Source organism: Microcebus murinus, unplaced genomic scaffold, assembly GCF_040939455.1.
Source record: "Microcebus murinus isolate Inina unplaced genomic scaffold, M.murinus_Inina_mat1.0 scaf082_hap2_Mmur4.0, whole genome shotgun sequence".
NCBI classification, from domain to species: domain Eukaryota; kingdom Metazoa; phylum Chordata; class Mammalia; order Primates; family Cheirogaleidae; genus Microcebus; species Microcebus murinus.
Window position 1 is genome coordinate 1 of NW_027439028.1, and position 17,523 is coordinate 17,523.

Below are 17,523 nucleotides of genomic sequence, written 5' to 3' on the forward strand. Positions count from 1 at the left end.
AAGCTGACAGAAGAGGCGAGGAAAGGCATAGGAGATTTCCACACCCAGCAAGGAAGCCTTTCCCGAAACGGAAGAAAGAAACGAGCAAACAGAGACACCGGTAGCCCGCCCGGATCAGAGTCTGCTCCTTAGGGCAAGTTCCCTGACCAGATTCACCCGTGGGTCGCGAGCTAGCGGCATTCAGAAGAGCCAGGCCCGCAGCCTACGCAGAAGACACCTGCGCTCGGGTGTCTGTGGCGGCACAATTCACAATTGCAAAGATGTGGAAGCGACCCGAGTGCCCATCGATCCACGAGTGGATTAATAAAATGTGGCGCGTGGACACCACGGAGTGCTATTCGGCTGTGAGAAACGGCGGTGAGAGGGCACCTCCCGTGTTCTCCTGGCCGGAGCTGGAACCCGTTCCAGTAAGCCAAGTATCCCAAGAATGGACACAGGAGCACCACGTGCGCGTGCTCACCGGCAAATTGGTAGGAACCCATGGACACCTGAGTGGACGTAGAGGAATCACCTTCATCGGGTGGGGGTCGGGCGGGTGGGGGGAGGGGATGGGCATCCACACCCATTAGGAATGGGGTGGGTGCGCACCGACTGGGGGATGGGCGCACTTGAAGCTCTGACCAGAGGGGGGAGGCGGGGAGAGGGCAATGTACCTGACCTTAACATTGGGACCCCCACCATACGCTGCTAAAGCATGAGAGATAAATGAAGAAGACAACAGGGGGGAGGGGGGCACGGGCAATACATGGAACCCTAACACTTGTACTCCCATAATCTGCTTGAAAAGAGAGAGAAAAGAAAATGCAATAATCGAGGTAAGAGGCATGTTTTTTTTTTTTTTTTTTTTTTTGGAGACAGAGTCTCCCTTTGTTGCCCTGGCTAGAGTGAGTGCCATGGCGTCAGCCTAGATCACAGCAACCTCAATCTCCTGGGCTCAAGCAATCCTGCTGCCTCAGCCTCCCAAGTAGCTGGGACTACAGGCATGCGCCACCATGCCCGGCTAATTTTTTTCTATATCTATTAGTTGGCCAATTAATTTCTTTCTATTTATAGTAGAGATGGGGTCTCGCTCTTGCTCAGGCTGGTTTCGAACTCCTGACCTCGAGCAATCCGCCCACCTCGGCCTCCCAGAGTGCTAGGATTACAGGTGTGAGCCAGCACGCCCGGCCAAGAGGCATTTTAAAAAAAAAAAAAATGACTCCGAAAAGAAAAGTAAAAGGAGGCCTGTCGAGCACGTCTGGGTGTGACTGTGCATCCCCCAACATCCGGTGCCACCACCAAAGATTCCTACGTGTAGCCCATAGAACGCCAAAATCAACGGGACGAGTTCTGGTCACAACTCCCTCAAAATGACATCCCGGCCTTCTTCTGCAACTCCCTCCCCTCTCAGACTCTCAAGGTTTCCTCCAGCGTGTCGGTTCCCACAGACCAGACCCTTGGTCTGAGACCCGACAGTCCAGGTGCCACGCCTGCTGCCGCGTGGCGGCGGTGCTGCGGCTTGGGGCAAGAGGAGGCCCCACGGAGCGGGCTGGGGCGCCAGGCACCGCGGCGGGCGCTGAGGGTGGGGGTGACACCCCCCCCCCCGACTGCCGCCGCGCTCTCCGAATGGGGACAGAACAAGAGGCAAAAAAAAAAAAAGCCTACGGCACCCGGTATTCCCAGGCGGTCTCCCATCCAAGTACTAACCAGGCCCGACCCTGCTTAGCTTCCGAGATCAGACGAGATCGGGCGCGTTCAGGGTGGTGTGGCCGTAGACAGCGGAGGGCGCCCCAGCCCCGCTCAAGAAGCCGAGCGTCTCTGCGCTTCCCCGCGCCTCCTCCCGCCCCAGGCCCCGCGCCGGCGCTGACCCACTCGGGGCCGGGCCGGGCTTGTTGAGTTCGCTGGCCGGGTCCCGAGGTCTCCACGGGACTGGGGTGCGGGGCGTGGTGGGCTCGGCGGGGTGGGGGGCTGTCTTCACACACACACAACACACACACACACACACACACTCACACACACACACACCAGATGCGCCTCCAGCCTCCACGGCTGGACCCGCCAAGGTGGAGACCTCCAGCCGCCCCCCTCTCCTGGCCTCGCCTCCCTCACCTACCCGCCCCCAACCCCAGTGCGCCGCTGCTGACTGCGCATGCGCGGGCGGTCGCCTTTGGCCCCAGGGGCCGCCCTCCAGCACAACCCCTTTCAGCTGCGCCCCCGCCCTGCGTGTGGGCTGCCGCCTATCCGCCCCGGACCAGGGCTGGGGCACAGCGCATAGGGGAGGGGAGCGAGTGTAGGGGCGTCTCTCGGGATGTGTGCCATGGGTGGGGTGTTTTGGGGGGCGCTGGAGAAATCAGTCCCCTCCATCTCCTACCTCTGGAAACCCCCCAAGCCGTTGCAGAACTGCCGGCACCGCTACCGTGGGGGCCGGGACCCTACTCTGTGTCCTCCTGTGGCCCAGTCCAAGGGGCCTGGGCCTGGCCGGGGCCGGATTGGACCCCAACCACCCTGGGGTGTGGACTTGCTAAAACTGGGCGATTAGAGATTTGGTTCCAGCTTCATTGAGGGTCATTTCACTAAGGAAGGCACCGTAAAGACGTTCCTAAGACGTTTGTGAGGGTGGCAACTGAAAGAGAATTTTAAAGCTGACAGAAGAGGCGAGGAAAGGCATAGGAGATTTCCACACCCAGCAAGGAAGCCTTTCCCGAAACGGAAGAAAGAAACGAGCAAACAGAGACACCGGTAGCCCGCCCGGATCAGAGTCTGCTCCTTAGGGCAAGTTCCCTGACCAGATTCACCCGTGGGTCGCGAGCTAGCGGCATTCAGAAGAGCCAGGCCCGCAGCCTACGCAGAAGACACCTGCGCTCGGGTGTCTGTGGCGGCACAATTCACAATTGCAAAGATGTGGAAGCGACCCGAGTGCCCATCGATCCACGAGTGGATTAATAAAATGTGGCGCGTGGACACCACGGAGTGCTATTCGGCTGTGAAAAACGGCGGTGAGAGGGCACCTCCCGTGTTCTCCTGGCCGGAGCTGGAACCCGTTCCAGTAAGCCAAGTATCCCAAGAATGGACACAGGAGCACCACGTGCGCGTGCTCACCGGCAAATTGGTAGGAACCCATGGACACCTGAGTGGACGTAGAGGAATCACCTTCATCGGGTGGGGGTCGGGCGGGTGGGGGGAGGGGATGGGCATCCACACCCATTAGGAATGGGGTGGGTGCGCACCGACTGGGGGATGGGCGCACTTGAAGCTCTGACCAGAGGGGGGAGGCGGGGAGAGGGCAATGTACCTGACCTTAACATTGGGACCCCCACCATACGCTGCTAAAGCATGAGAGATAAATGAAGAAGACAACAGGGGGGAGGGGGGCACGGGCAATACATGGAACCCTAACACTTGTACTCCCATAATCTGCTTGAAAAGAGAGAGAAAAGAAAATGCAATAATCGAGGTAAGAGGCATGTTTTTTTTTTTTTTTTTTTTTGGAGACAGAGTCTCCCTTTGTTGCCCTGGCTAGAGTGAGTGCCATGGCGTCAGCCTAGCTCACAGCAACCTCAATCTCCTGGGCTCAAGCAATCCTGCTGCCTCAGCCTCCCAAGTAGCTGGGACTACAGGCATGCGCCACCATGCCCGGCTAATTTTTTTCTATATCTATTAGTTGGCCAATTAATTTCTTTCTATTTATAGTAGAGATGGGGTCTCGCTCTTGCTCAGGCTGGTTTCGAACTCCTGACCTCGAGCAATCCGCCCACCTCGGCCTCCCAGAGTGCTAGGATTACAGGTGTGAGCCAGCACGCCCGGCCAAGAGGCATTTTAAAAAAAAAAAAAATGACTCCGAAAAGAAAAGTAAAAGGAGGCCTGTCGAGCACGTCTGGGTGTGACTGTGCATCCCCCAACATCCGGTGCCACCACCAAAGATTCCTACGTGTAGCCCATAGAACGCCAAAATCAACGGGACGAGTTCTGGTCACAACTCCCTCAAAATGACATCCCGGCCTTCTTCTGCAACTCCCTCCCCTCTCAGACTCTCAAGGTTTCCTCCAGCGTGTCGGTTCCCACAGACCAGACCCTTGGTCTGAGACCCGACAGTCCAGGTGCCACGCCTGCTGCCGCGTGGCGGCGGTGCTGCGGCTTGGGGCAAGAGGAGGCCCCACGGAGCGGGCTGGGGCGCCAGGCACCGCGGCGGGCGCTGAGGGTGGGGGTGACACCCCCCCCCCCGACTGCCGCCGCGCTCTCCGAATGGGGACAGAACAAGAGGCAAAAAAAAAAAAAGCCTACGGCACCCGGTATTCCCAGGCGGTCTCCCATCCAAGTACTAACCAGGCCCGACCCTGCTTAGCTTCCGAGATCAGACGAGATCGGGCGCGTTCAGGGTGGTGTGGCCGTAGACAGCGGAGGGCGCCCCAGCCCCGCTCAAGAAGCCGAGCGTCTCTGCGCTTCCCCGCGCCTCCTCCCGCCCCAGGCCCCGCGCCGGCGCTGACCCACTCGGGGCCGGGCCGGGCTTGTTGAGTTCGCTGGCCGGGTCCCGAGGTCTCCACGGGACTGGGGTGCGGGGCGTGGTGGGCTCGGCGGGGTGGGGGGCTGTCTTCACACACACACAACACACACACACACACACACACTCACACACACACACACCAGATGCGCCTCCAGCCTCCACGGCTGGACCCGCCAAGGTGGAGACCTCCAGCCGCCCCCCTCTCCTGGCCTCGCCTCCCTCACCTACCCGCCCCCAACCCCAGTGCGCCGCTGCTGACTGCGCATGCGCGGGCGGTCGCCTTTGGCCCCAGGGGCCGCCCTCCAGCACAACCCCTTTCAGCTGCGCCCCCGCCCTGCGTGTGGGCTGCCGCCTATCCGCCCCGGACCAGGGCTGGGGCACAGCGCATAGGGGAGGGGAGCGAGTGTAGGGGCGTCTCTCGGGATGTGTGCCATGGGTGGGGTGTTTTGGGGGGCGCTGGAGAAATCAGTCCCCTCCATCTCCTACCTCTGGAAACCCCCCAAGCCGTTGCAGAACTGCCGGCACCGCTACCGTGGGGGCCGGGACCCTACTCTGTGTCCTCCTGTGGCCCAGTCCAAGGGGCCTGGGCCTGGCCGGGGCCGGATTGGACCCCAACCACCCTGGGGTGTGGACTTGCTAAAACTGGGCGATTAGAGATTTGGTTCCAGCTTCATTGAGGGTCATTTCACTAAGGAAGGCACCGTAAAGACGTTCCTAAGACGTTTGTGAGGGTGGCAACTGAAAGAGAATTTTAAAGCTGACAGAAGAGGCGAGGAAAGGCATAGGAGATTTCCACACCCAGCAAGGAAGCCTTTCCCGAAACGGAAGAAAGAAACGAGCAAACAGAGACACCGGTAGCCCGCCCGGATCAGAGTCTGCTCCTTAGGGCAAGTTCCCTGACCAGATTCACCCGTGGGTCGCGAGCTAGCGGCATTCAGAAGAGCCAGGCCCGCAGCCTACGCAGAAGACACCTGCGCTCGGGTGTCTGTGGCGGCACAATTCACAATTGCAAAGATGTGGAAGCGACCCGAGTGCCCATCGATCCACGAGTGGATTAATAAAATGTGGCGCGTGGACACCACGGAGTGCTATTCGGCTGTGAGAAACGGCGGTGAGAGGGCACCTCCCGTGTTCTCCTGGCCGGAGCTGGAACCCGTTCCAGTAAGCCAAGTATCCCAAGAATGGACACAGGAGCACCACGTGCGCGTGCTCACCGGCAAATTGGTAGGAACCCATGGACACCTGAGTGGACGTAGAGGAATCACCTTCATCGGGTGGGGGTCGGGCGGGTGGGGGGAGGGGATGGGCATCCACACCCATTAGGAATGGGGTGGGTGCGCACCGACTGGGGGATGGGCGCACTTGAAGCTCTGACCAGAGGGGGGAGGCGGGGAGAGGGCAATGTACCTGACCTTAACATTGGGACCCCCACCATACGCTGCTAAAGCATGAGAGATAAATGAAGAAGACAACAGGGGGGAGGGGGGCACGGGCAATACATGGAACCCTAACACTTGTACTCCCATAATCTGCTTGAAAAGAGAGAGAAAAGAAAATGCAATAATCGAGGTAAGAGGCATGTTTTTTTTTTTTTTTTTTTTTGGAGACAGAGTCTCCCTTTGTTGCCCTGGCTAGAGTGAGTGCCATGGCGTCAGCCTAGCTCACAGCAACCTCAATCTCCTGGGCTCAAGCAATCCTGCTGCCTCAGCCTCCCAAGTAGCTGGGACTACAGGCATGCGCCACCATGCCCGGCTAATTTTTTTCTATATCTATTAGTTGGCCAATTAATTTCTTTCTATTTATAGTAGAGATGGGGTCTCGCTCTTGCTCAGGCTGGTTTCGAACTCCTGACCTCGAGCAATCCGCCCACCTCGGCCTCCCAGAGTGCTAGGATTACAGGTGTGAGCCAGCACGCCCGGCCAAGAGGCATTTTAAAAAAAAAAAAAATGACTCCGAAAAGAAAAGTAAAAGGAGGCCTGTCGAGCACGTCTGGGTGTGACTGTGCATCCCCCAACATCCGGTGCCACCACCAAAGATTCCTACGTGTAGCCCATAGAACGCCAAAATCAACGGGACGAGTTCTGGTCACAACTCCCTCAAAATGACATCCCGGCCTTCTTCTGCAACTCCCTCCCCTCTCAGACTCTCAAGGTTTCCTCCAGCGTGTCGGTTCCCACAGACCAGACCCTTGGTCTGAGACCCGACAGTCCAGGTGCCACGCCTGCTGCCGCGTGGCGGCGGTGCTGCGGCTTGGGGCAAGAGGAGGCCCCACGGAGCGGGCTGGGGCGCCAGGCACCGCGGCGGGCGCTGAGGGTGGGGGTGACACCCCCCCCCCCGACTGCCGCCGCGCTCTCCGAATGGGGACAGAACAAGAGGCAAAAAAAAAAAAAGCCTACGGCACCCGGTATTCCCAGGCGGTCTCCCATCCAAGTACTAACCAGGCCCGACCCTGCTTAGCTTCCGAGATCAGACGAGATCGGGCGCGTTCAGGGTGGTGTGGCCGTAGACAGCGGAGGGCGCCCCAGCCCCGCTCAAGAAGCCGAGCGTCTCTGCGCTTCCCCGCGCCTCCTCCCGCCCCAGGCCCCGCGCCGGCGCTGACCCACTCGGGGCCGGGCCGGGCTTGTTGAGTTCGCTGGCCGGGTCCCGAGGTCTCCACGGGACTGGGGTGCGGGGCGTGGTGGGCTCGGCGGGGTGGGGGGCTGTCTTCACACACACACAACACACACACACACACACACACTCACACACACACACACCAGATGCGCCTCCAGCCTCCACGGCTGGACCCGCCAAGGTGGAGACCTCCAGCCGCCCCCCTCTCCTGGCCTCGCCTCCCTCACCTACCCGCCCCCAACCCCAGTGCGCCGCTGCTGACTGCGCATGCGCGGGCGGTCGCCTTTGGCCCCAGGGGCCGCCCTCCAGCACAACCCCTTTCAGCTGCGCCCCCGCCCTGCGTGTGGGCTGCCGCCTATCCGCCCCGGACCAGGGCTGGGGCACAGCGCATAGGGGAGGGGAGCGAGTGTAGGGGCGTCTCTCGGGATGTGTGCCATGGGTGGGGTGTTTTGGGGGGCGCTGGAGAAATCAGTCCCCTCCATCTCCTACCTCTGGAAACCCCCCAAGCCGTTGCAGAACTGCCGGCACCGCTACCGTGGGGGCCGGGACCCTACTCTGTGTCCTCCTGTGGCCCAGTCCAAGGGGCCTGGGCCTGGCCGGGGCCGGATTGGACCCCAACCACCCTGGGGTGTGGACTTGCTAAAACTGGGCGATTAGAGATTTGGTTCCAGCTTCATTGAGGGTCATTTCACTAAGGAAGGCACCGTAAAGACGTTCCTAAGACGTTTGTGAGGGTGGCAACTGAAAGAGAATTTTAAAGCTGACAGAAGAGGCGAGGAAAGGCATAGGAGATTTCCACACCCAGCAAGGAAGCCTTTCCCGAAACGGAAGAAAGAAACGAGCAAACAGAGACACCGGTAGCCCGCCCGGATCAGAGTCTGCTCCTTAGGGCAAGTTCCCTGACCAGATTCACCCGTGGGTCGCGAGCTAGCGGCATTCAGAAGAGCCAGGCCCGCAGCCTACGCAGAAGACACCTGCGCTCGGGTGTCTGTGGCGGCACAATTCACAATTGCAAAGATGTGGAAGCGACCCGAGTGCCCATCGATCCACGAGTGGATTAATAAAATGTGGCGCGTGGACACCACGGAGTGCTATTCGGCTGTGAGAAACGGCGGTGAGAGGGCACCTCCCGTGTTCTCCTGGCCGGAGCTGGAACCCGTTCCAGTAAGCCAAGTATCCCAAGAATGGACACAGGAGCACCACGTGCGCGTGCTCACCGGCAAATTGGTAGGAACCCATGGACACCTGAGTGGACGTAGAGGAATCACCTTCATCGGGTGGGGGTCGGGCGGGTGGGGGGAGGGGATGGGCATCCACACCCATTAGGAATGGGGTGGGTGCGCACCGACTGGGGGATGGGCGCACTTGAAGCTCTGACCAGAGGGGGGAGGCGGGGAGAGGGCAATGTACCTGACCTTAACATTGGGACCCCCACCATACGCTGCTAAAGCATGAGAGATAAATGAAGAAGACAACAGGGGGGAGGGGGGCACGGGCAATACATGGAACCCTAACACTTGTACTCCCATAATCTGCTTGAAAAGAGAGAGAAAAGAAAATGCAATAATCGAGGTAAGAGGCATGTTTTTTTTTTTTTTTTTTTTTTTGGAGACAGAGTCTCCCTTTGTTGCCCTGGCTAGAGTGAGTGCCATGGCGTCAGCCTAGATCACAGCAACCTCAATCTCCTGGGCTCAAGCAATCCTGCTGCCTCAGCCTCCCAAGTAGCTGGGACTACAGGCATGCGCCACCATGCCCGGCTAATTTTTTTCTATATCTATTAGTTGGCCAATTAATTTCTTTCTATTTATAGTAGAGATGGGGTCTCGCTCTTGCTCAGGCTGGTTTCGAACTCCTGACCTCGAGCAATCCGCCCACCTCGGCCTCCCAGAGTGCTAGGATTACAGGTGTGAGCCAGCACGCCCGGCCAAGAGGCATTTTAAAAAAAAAAAAAATGACTCCGAAAAGAAAAGTAAAAGGAGGCCTGTCGAGCACGTCTGGGTGTGACTGTGCATCCCCCAACATCCGGTGCCACCACCAAAGATTCCTACGTGTAGCCCATAGAACGCCAAAATCAACGGGACGAGTTCTGGTCACAACTCCCTCAAAATGACATCCCGGCCTTCTTCTGCAACTCCCTCCCCTCTCAGACTCTCAAGGTTTCCTCCAGCGTGTCGGTTCCCACAGACCAGACCCTTGGTCTGAGACCCGACAGTCCAGGTGCCACGCCTGCTGCCGCGTGGCGGCGGTGCTGCGGCTTGGGGCAAGAGGAGGCCCCACGGAGCGGGCTGGGGCGCCAGGCACCGCGGCGGGCGCTGAGGGTGGGGGTGACACCCCCCCCCCCGACTGCCGCCGCGCTCTCCGAATGGGGACAGAACAAGAGGCAAAAAAAAAAAAAGCCTACGGCACCCGGTATTCCCAGGCGGTCTCCCATCCAAGTACTAACCAGGCCCGACCCTGCTTAGCTTCCGAGATCAGACGAGATCGGGCGCGTTCAGGGTGGTGTGGCCGTAGACAGCGGAGGGCGCCCCAGCCCCGCTCAAGAAGCCGAGCGTCTCTGCGCTTCCCCGCGCCTCCTCCCGCCCCAGGCCCCGCGCCGGCGCTGACCCACTCGGGGCCGGGCCGGGCTTGTTGAGTTCGCTGGCCGGGTCCCGAGGTCTCCACGGGACTGGGGTGCGGGGCGTGGTGGGCTCGGCGGGGTGGGGGGCTGTCTTCACACACACACAACACACACACACACACACACACTCACACACACACACACCAGATGCGCCTCCAGCCTCCACGGCTGGACCCGCCAAGGTGGAGACCTCCAGCCGCCCCCCTCTCCTGGCCTCGCCTCCCTCACCTACCCGCCCCCAACCCCAGTGCGCCGCTGCTGACTGCGCATGCGCGGGCGGTCGCCTTTGGCCCCAGGGGCCGCCCTCCAGCACAACCCCTTTCAGCTGCGCCCCCGCCCTGCGTGTGGGCTGCCGCCTATCCGCCCCGGACCAGGGCTGGGGCACAGCGCATAGGGGAGGGGAGCGAGTGTAGGGGCGTCTCTCGGGATGTGTGCCATGGGTGGGGTGTTTTGGGGGGCGCTGGAGAAATCAGTCCCCTCCATCTCCTACCTCTGGAAACCCCCCAAGCCGTTGCAGAACTGCCGGCACCGCTACCGTGGGGGCCGGGACCCTACTCTGTGTCCTCCTGTGGCCCAGTCCAAGGGGCCTGGGCCTGGCCGGGGCCGGATTGGACCCCAACCACCCTGGGGTGTGGACTTGCTAAAACTGGGCGATTAGAGATTTGGTTCCAGCTTCATTGAGGGTCATTTCACTAAGGAAGGCACCGTAAAGACGTTCCTAAGACGTTTGTGAGGGTGGCAACTGAAAGAGAATTTTAAAGCTGACAGAAGAGGCGAGGAAAGGCATAGGAGATTTCCACACCCAGCAAGGAAGCCTTTCCCGAAACGGAAGAAAGAAACGAGCAAACAGAGACACCGGTAGCCCGCCCGGATCAGAGTCTGCTCCTTAGGGCAAGTTCCCTGACCAGATTCACCCGTGGGTCGCGAGCTAGCGGCATTCAGAAGAGCCAGGCCCGCAGCCTACGCAGAAGACACCTGCGCTCGGGTGTCTGTGGCGGCACAATTCACAATTGCAAAGATGTGGAAGCGACCCGAGTGCCCATCGATCCACGAGTGGATTAATAAAATGTGGCGCGTGGACACCACGGAGTGCTATTCGGCTGTGAAAAACGGCGGTGAGAGGGCACCTCCCGTGTTCTCCTGGCCGGAGCTGGAACCCGTTCCAGTAAGCCAAGTATCCCAAGAATGGACACAGGAGCACCACGTGCGCGTGCTCACCGGCAAATTGGTAGGAACCCATGGACACCTGAGTGGACGTAGAGGAATCACCTTCATCGGGTGGGGGTCGGGCGGGTGGGGGGAGGGGATGGGCATCCACACCCATTAGGAATGGGGTGGGTGCGCACCGACTGGGGGATGGGCGCACTTGAAGCTCTGACCAGAGGGGGGAGGCGGGGAGAGGGCAATGTACCTGACCTTAACATTGGGACCCCCACCATACGCTGCTAAAGCATGAGAGATAAATGAAGAAGACAACAGGGGGGAGGGGGGCACGGGCAATACATGGAACCCTAACACTTGTACTCCCATAATCTGCTTGAAAAGAGAGAGAAAAGAAAATGCAATAATCGAGGTAAGAGGCATGTTTTTTTTTTTTTTTTTTTTTGGAGACAGAGTCTCCCTTTGTTGCCCTGGCTAGAGTGAGTGCCATGGCGTCAGCCTAGCTCACAGCAACCTCAATCTCCTGGGCTCAAGCAATCCTGCTGCCTCAGCCTCCCAAGTAGCTGGGACTACAGGCATGCGCCACCATGCCCGGCTAATTTTTTTCTATATCTATTAGTTGGCCAATTAATTTCTTTCTATTTATAGTAGAGATGGGGTCTCGCTCTTGCTCAGGCTGGTTTCGAACTCCTGACCTCGAGCAATCCGCCCACCTCGGCCTCCCAGAGTGCTAGGATTACAGGTGTGAGCCAGCACGCCCGGCCAAGAGGCATTTTAAAAAAAAAAAAAATGACTCCGAAAAGAAAAGTAAAAGGAGGCCTGTCGAGCACGTCTGGGTGTGACTGTGCATCCCCCAACATCCGGTGCCACCACCAAAGATTCCTACGTGTAGCCCATAGAACGCCAAAATCAACGGGACGAGTTCTGGTCACAACTCCCTCAAAATGACATCCCGGCCTTCTTCTGCAACTCCCTCCCCTCTCAGACTCTCAAGGTTTCCTCCAGCGTGTCGGTTCCCACAGACCAGACCCTTGGTCTGAGACCCGACAGTCCAGGTGCCACGCCTGCTGCCGCGTGGCGGCGGTGCTGCGGCTTGGGGCAAGAGGAGGCCCCACGGAGCGGGCTGGGGCGCCAGGCACCGCGGCGGGCGCTGAGGGTGGGGGTGACACCCCCCCCCCCGACTGCCGCCGCGCTCTCCGAATGGGGACAGAACAAGAGGCAAAAAAAAAAAAAGCCTACGGCACCCGGTATTCCCAGGCGGTCTCCCATCCAAGTACTAACCAGGCCCGACCCTGCTTAGCTTCCGAGATCAGACGAGATCGGGCGCGTTCAGGGTGGTGTGGCCGTAGACAGCGGAGGGCGCCCCAGCCCCGCTCAAGAAGCCGAGCGTCTCTGCGCTTCCCCGCGCCTCCTCCCGCCCCAGGCCCCGCGCCGGCGCTGACCCACTCGGGGCCGGGCCGGGCTTGTTGAGTTCGCTGGCCGGGTCCCGAGGTCTCCACGGGACTGGGGTGCGGGGCGTGGTGGGCTCGGCGGGGTGGGGGGCTGTCTTCACACACACACAACACACACACACACACACACACTCACACACACACACACCAGATGCGCCTCCAGCCTCCACGGCTGGACCCGCCAAGGTGGAGACCTCCAGCCGCCCCCCTCTCCTGGCCTCGCCTCCCTCACCTACCCGCCCCCAACCCCAGTGCGCCGCTGCTGACTGCGCATGCGCGGGCGGTCGCCTTTGGCCCCAGGGGCCGCCCTCCAGCACAACCCCTTTCAGCTGCGCCCCCGCCCTGCGTGTGGGCTGCCGCCTATCCGCCCCGGACCAGGGCTGGGGCACAGCGCATAGGGGAGGGGAGCGAGTGTAGGGGCGTCTCTCGGGATGTGTGCCATGGGTGGGGTGTTTTGGGGGGCGCTGGAGAAATCAGTCCCCTCCATCTCCTACCTCTGGAAACCCCCCAAGCCGTTGCAGAACTGCCGGCACCGCTACCGTGGGGGCCGGGACCCTACTCTGTGTCCTCCTGTGGCCCAGTCCAAGGGGCCTGGGCCTGGCCGGGGCCGGATTGGACCCCAACCACCCTGGGGTGTGGACTTGCTAAAACTGGGCGATTAGAGATTTGGTTCCAGCTTCATTGAGGGTCATTTCACTAAGGAAGGCACCGTAAAGACGTTCCTAAGACGTTTGTGAGGGTGGCAACTGAAAGAGAATTTTAAAGCTGACAGAAGAGGCGAGGAAAGGCATAGGAGATTTCCACACCCAGCAAGGAAGCCTTTCCCGAAACGGAAGAAAGAAACGAGCAAACAGAGACACCGGTAGCCCGCCCGGATCAGAGTCTGCTCCTTAGGGCAAGTTCCCTGACCAGATTCACCCGTGGGTCGCGAGCTAGCGGCATTCAGAAGAGCCAGGCCCGCAGCCTACGCAGAAGACACCTGCGCTCGGGTGTCTGTGGCGGCACAATTCACAATTGCAAAGATGTGGAAGCGACCCGAGTGCCCATCGATCCACGAGTGGATTAATAAAATGTGGCGCGTGGACACCACGGAGTGCTATTCGGCTGTGAGAAACGGCGGTGAGAGGGCACCTCCCGTGTTCTCCTGGCCGGAGCTGGAACCCGTTCCAGTAAGCCAAGTATCCCAAGAATGGACACAGGAGCACCACGTGCGCGTGCTCACCGGCAAATTGGTAGGAACCCATGGACACCTGAGTGGACGTAGAGGAATCACCTTCATCGGGTGGGGGTCGGGCGGGTGGGGGGAGGGGATGGGCATCCACACCCATTAGGAATGGGGTGGGTGCGCACCGACTGGGGGATGGGCGCACTTGAAGCTCTGACCAGAGGGGGGAGGCGGGGAGAGGGCAATGTACCTGACCTTAACATTGGGACCCCCACCATACGCTGCTAAAGCATGAGAGATAAATGAAGAAGACAACAGGGGGGAGGGGGGCACGGGCAATACATGGAACCCTAACACTTGTACTCCCATAATCTGCTTGAAAAGAGAGAGAAAAGAAAATGCAATAATCGAGGTAAGAGGCATGTTTTTTTTTTTTTTTTTTTTTGGAGACAGAGTCTCCCTTTGTTGCCCTGGCTAGAGTGAGTGCCATGGCGTCAGCCTAGCTCACAGCAACCTCAATCTCCTGGGCTCAAGCAATCCTGCTGCCTCAGCCTCCCAAGTAGCTGGGACTACAGGCATGCGCCACCATGCCCGGCTAATTTTTTTCTATATCTATTAGTTGGCCAATTAATTTCTTTCTATTTATAGTAGAGATGGGGTCTCGCTCTTGCTCAGGCTGGTTTCGAACTCCTGACCTCGAGCAATCCGCCCACCTCGGCCTCCCAGAGTGCTAGGATTACAGGTGTGAGCCAGCACGCCCGGCCAAGAGGCATTTTAAAAAAAAAAAAAATGACTCCGAAAAGAAAAGTAAAAGGAGGCCTGTCGAGCACGTCTGGGTGTGACTGTGCATCCCCCAACATCCGGTGCCACCACCAAAGATTCCTACGTGTAGCCCATAGAACGCCAAAATCAACGGGACGAGTTCTGGTCACAACTCCCTCAAAATGACATCCCGGCCTTCTTCTGCAACTCCCTCCCCTCTCAGACTCTCAAGGTTTCCTCCAGCGTGTCGGTTCCCACAGACCAGACCCTTGGTCTGAGACCCGACAGTCCAGGTGCCACGCCTGCTGCCGCGTGGCGGCGGTGCTGCGGCTTGGGGCAAGAGGAGGCCCCACGGAGCGGGCTGGGGCGCCAGGCACCGCGGCGGGCGCTGAGGGTGGGGGTGACACCCCCCCCCCCGACTGCCGCCGCGCTCTCCGAATGGGGACAGAACAAGAGGCAAAAAAAAAAAAAGCCTACGGCACCCGGTATTCCCAGGCGGTCTCCCATCCAAGTACTAACCAGGCCCGACCCTGCTTAGCTTCCGAGATCAGACGAGATCGGGCGCGTTCAGGGTGGTGTGGCCGTAGACAGCGGAGGGCGCCCCAGCCCCGCTCAAGAAGCCGAGCGTCTCTGCGCTTCCCCGCGCCTCCTCCCGCCCCAGGCCCCGCGCCGGCGCTGACCCACTCGGGGCCGGGCCGGGCTTGTTGAGTTCGCTGGCCGGGTCCCGAGGTCTCCACGGGACTGGGGTGCGGGGCGTGGTGGGCTCGGCGGGGTGGGGGGCTGTCTTCACACACACACAACACACACACACACACACACACTCACACACACACACACCAGATGCGCCTCCAGCCTCCACGGCTGGACCCGCCAAGGTGGAGACCTCCAGCCGCCCCCCTCTCCTGGCCTCGCCTCCCTCACCTACCCGCCCCCAACCCCAGTGCGCCGCTGCTGACTGCGCATGCGCGGGCGGTCGCCTTTGGCCCCAGGGGCCGCCCTCCAGCACAACCCCTTTCAGCTGCGCCCCCGCCCTGCGTGTGGGCTGCCGCCTATCCGCCCCGGACCAGGGCTGGGGCACAGCGCATAGGGGAGGGGAGCGAGTGTAGGGGCGTCTCTCGGGATGTGTGCCATGGGTGGGGTGTTTTGGGGGGCGCTGGAGAAATCAGTCCCCTCCATCTCCTACCTCTGGAAACCCCCCAAGCCGTTGCAGAACTGCCGGCACCGCTACCGTGGGGGCCGGGACCCTACTCTGTGTCCTCCTGTGGCCCAGTCCAAGGGGCCTGGGCCTGGCCGGGGCCGGATTGGACCCCAACCACCCTGGGGTGTGGACTTGCTAAAACTGGGCGATTAGAGATTTGGTTCCAGCTTCATTGAGGGTCATTTCACTAAGGAAGGCACCGTAAAGACGTTCCTAAGACGTTTGTGAGGGTGGCAACTGAAAGAGAATTTTAAAGCTGACAGAAGAGGCGAGGAAAGGCATAGGAGATTTCCACACCCAGCAAGGAAGCCTTTCCCGAAACGGAAGAAAGAAACGAGCAAACAGAGACACCGGTAGCCCGCCCGGATCAGAGTCTGCTCCTTAGGGCAAGTTCCCTGACCAGATTCACCCGTGGGTCGCGAGCTAGCGGCATTCAGAAGAGCCAGGCCCGCAGCCTACGCAGAAGACACCTGCGCTCGGGTGTCTGTGGCGGCACAATTCACAATTGCAAAGATGTGGAAGCGACCCGAGTGCCCATCGATCCACGAGTGGATTAATAAAATGTGGCGCGTGGACACCACGGAGTGCTATTCGGCTGTGAGAAACGGCGGTGAGAGGGCACCTCCCGTGTTCTCCTGGCCGGAGCTGGAACCCGTTCCAGTAAGCCAAGTATCCCAAGAATGGACACAGGAGCACCACGTGCGCGTGCTCACCGGCAAATTGGTAGGAACCCATGGACACCTGAGTGGACGTAGAGGAATCACCTTCATCGGGTGGGGGTCGGGCGGGTGGGGGGAGGGGATGGGCATCCACACCCATTAGGAATGGGGTGGGTGCGCACCGACTGGGGGATGGGCGCACTTGAAGCTCTGACCAGAGGGGGGAGGCGGGGAGAGGGCAATGTACCTGACCTTAACATTGGGACCCCCACCATACGCTGCTAAAGCATGAGAGATAAATGAAGAAGACAACAGGGGGGAGGGGGGCACGGGCAATACATGGAACCCTAACACTTGTACTCCCATAATCTGCTTGAAAAGAGAGAGAAAAGAAAATGCAATAATCGAGGTAAGAGGCATGTTTTTTTTTTTTTTTTTTTTTTGGAGACAGAGTCTCCCTTTGTTGCCCTGGCTAGAGTGAGTGCCATGGCGTCAGCCTAGATCACAGCAACCTCAATCTCCTGGGCTCAAGCAATCCTGCTGCCTCAGCCTCCCAAGTAGCTGGGACTACAGGCATGCGCCACCATGCCCGGCTAATTTTTTTCTATATCTATTAGTTGGCCAATTAATTTCTTTCTATTTATAGTAGAGATGGGGTCTCGCTCTTGCTCAGGCTGGTTTCGAACTCCTGACCTCGAGCAATCCGCCCACCTCGGCCTCCCAGAGTGCTAGGATTACAGGTGTGAGCCAGCACGCCCGGCCAAGAGGCATTTTAAAAAAAAAAAAAATGACTCCGAAAAGAAAAGTAAAAGGAGGCCTGTCGAGCACGTCTGGGTGTGACTGTGCATCCCCCAACATCCGGTGCCACCACCAAAGATTCCTACGTGTAGCCCATAGAACGCCAAAATCAACGGGACGAGTTCTGGTCACAACTCCCTCAAAATGACATCCCGGCCTTCTTCTGCAACTCCCTCCCCTCTCAGACTCTCAAGGTTTCCTCCAGCGTGTCGGTTCCCACAGACCAGACCCTTGGTCTGAGACCCGACAGTCCAGGTGCCACGCCTGCTGCCGCGTGGCGGCGGTGCTGCGGCTTGGGGCAAGAGGAGGCCCCACGGAGCGGGCTGGGGCGCCAGGCACCGCGGCGGGCGCTGAGGGTGGGGGTGACACCCCCCCCCCGACTGCCGCCGCGCTCTCCGAATGGGGACAGAACAAGAGGCAAAAAAAAAAAAAGCCTACGGCACCCGGTATTCCCAGGCGGTCTCCCATCCAAGTACTAACCAGGCCCGACCCTGCTTAGCTTCCGAGATCAGACGAGATCGGGCGCGTTCAGGGTGGTGTGGCCGTAGACAGCGGAGGGCGCCCCAGCCCCGCTCAAGAAGCCGAGCGTCTCTGCGCTTCCCCGCGCCTCCTCCCGCCC

At 59.7% G+C, this 17,523-nt stretch overlaps 7 non-coding genes across 7 annotated transcripts; all 7 read right to left on the reverse strand.

The window, feature by feature from the left end:
• Nucleotides 1-1,637: 1,637 nt before the first annotated feature.
• Nucleotides 1,638-1,756, reverse strand: LOC142869500 (5S ribosomal RNA). Its single transcript, XR_012918101.1, has one exon. It is a non-coding gene; the product is annotated as a 5S ribosomal RNA (ribosomal RNA).
• Nucleotides 1,757-4,253: 2,497 nt separating this feature from the next.
• On the reverse strand, nucleotides 4,254-4,372 carry LOC142869511 (5S ribosomal RNA). Its single transcript, XR_012918112.1, has one exon. It is a non-coding gene; the product is annotated as a 5S ribosomal RNA (ribosomal RNA).
• A 2,497-nt stretch (nucleotides 4,373-6,869) lies between these two features.
• LOC142869514 (5S ribosomal RNA) lies at nucleotides 6,870-6,988 on the reverse strand. The gene has a single exon (XR_012918115.1). It is a non-coding gene; the product is annotated as a 5S ribosomal RNA (ribosomal RNA).
• Nucleotides 6,989-9,487: 2,499 nt separating this feature from the next.
• LOC142869515 (5S ribosomal RNA) lies at nucleotides 9,488-9,606 on the reverse strand. Its single transcript, XR_012918116.1, has one exon. It is a non-coding gene; the product is annotated as a 5S ribosomal RNA (ribosomal RNA).
• A 2,497-nt stretch (nucleotides 9,607-12,103) lies between these two features.
• On the reverse strand, nucleotides 12,104-12,222 carry LOC142869516 (5S ribosomal RNA). The gene has a single exon (XR_012918117.1). It is a non-coding gene; the product is annotated as a 5S ribosomal RNA (ribosomal RNA).
• Nucleotides 12,223-14,719: 2,497 nt separating this feature from the next.
• Nucleotides 14,720-14,838, reverse strand: LOC142869501 (5S ribosomal RNA). The gene has a single exon (XR_012918102.1). It is a non-coding gene; the product is annotated as a 5S ribosomal RNA (ribosomal RNA).
• Nucleotides 14,839-17,335: 2,497 nt separating this feature from the next.
• Nucleotides 17,336-17,454, reverse strand: LOC142869502 (5S ribosomal RNA). Its single transcript, XR_012918103.1, has one exon. It is a non-coding gene; the product is annotated as a 5S ribosomal RNA (ribosomal RNA).
• Nucleotides 17,455-17,523: the final 69 nt, after the last annotated feature.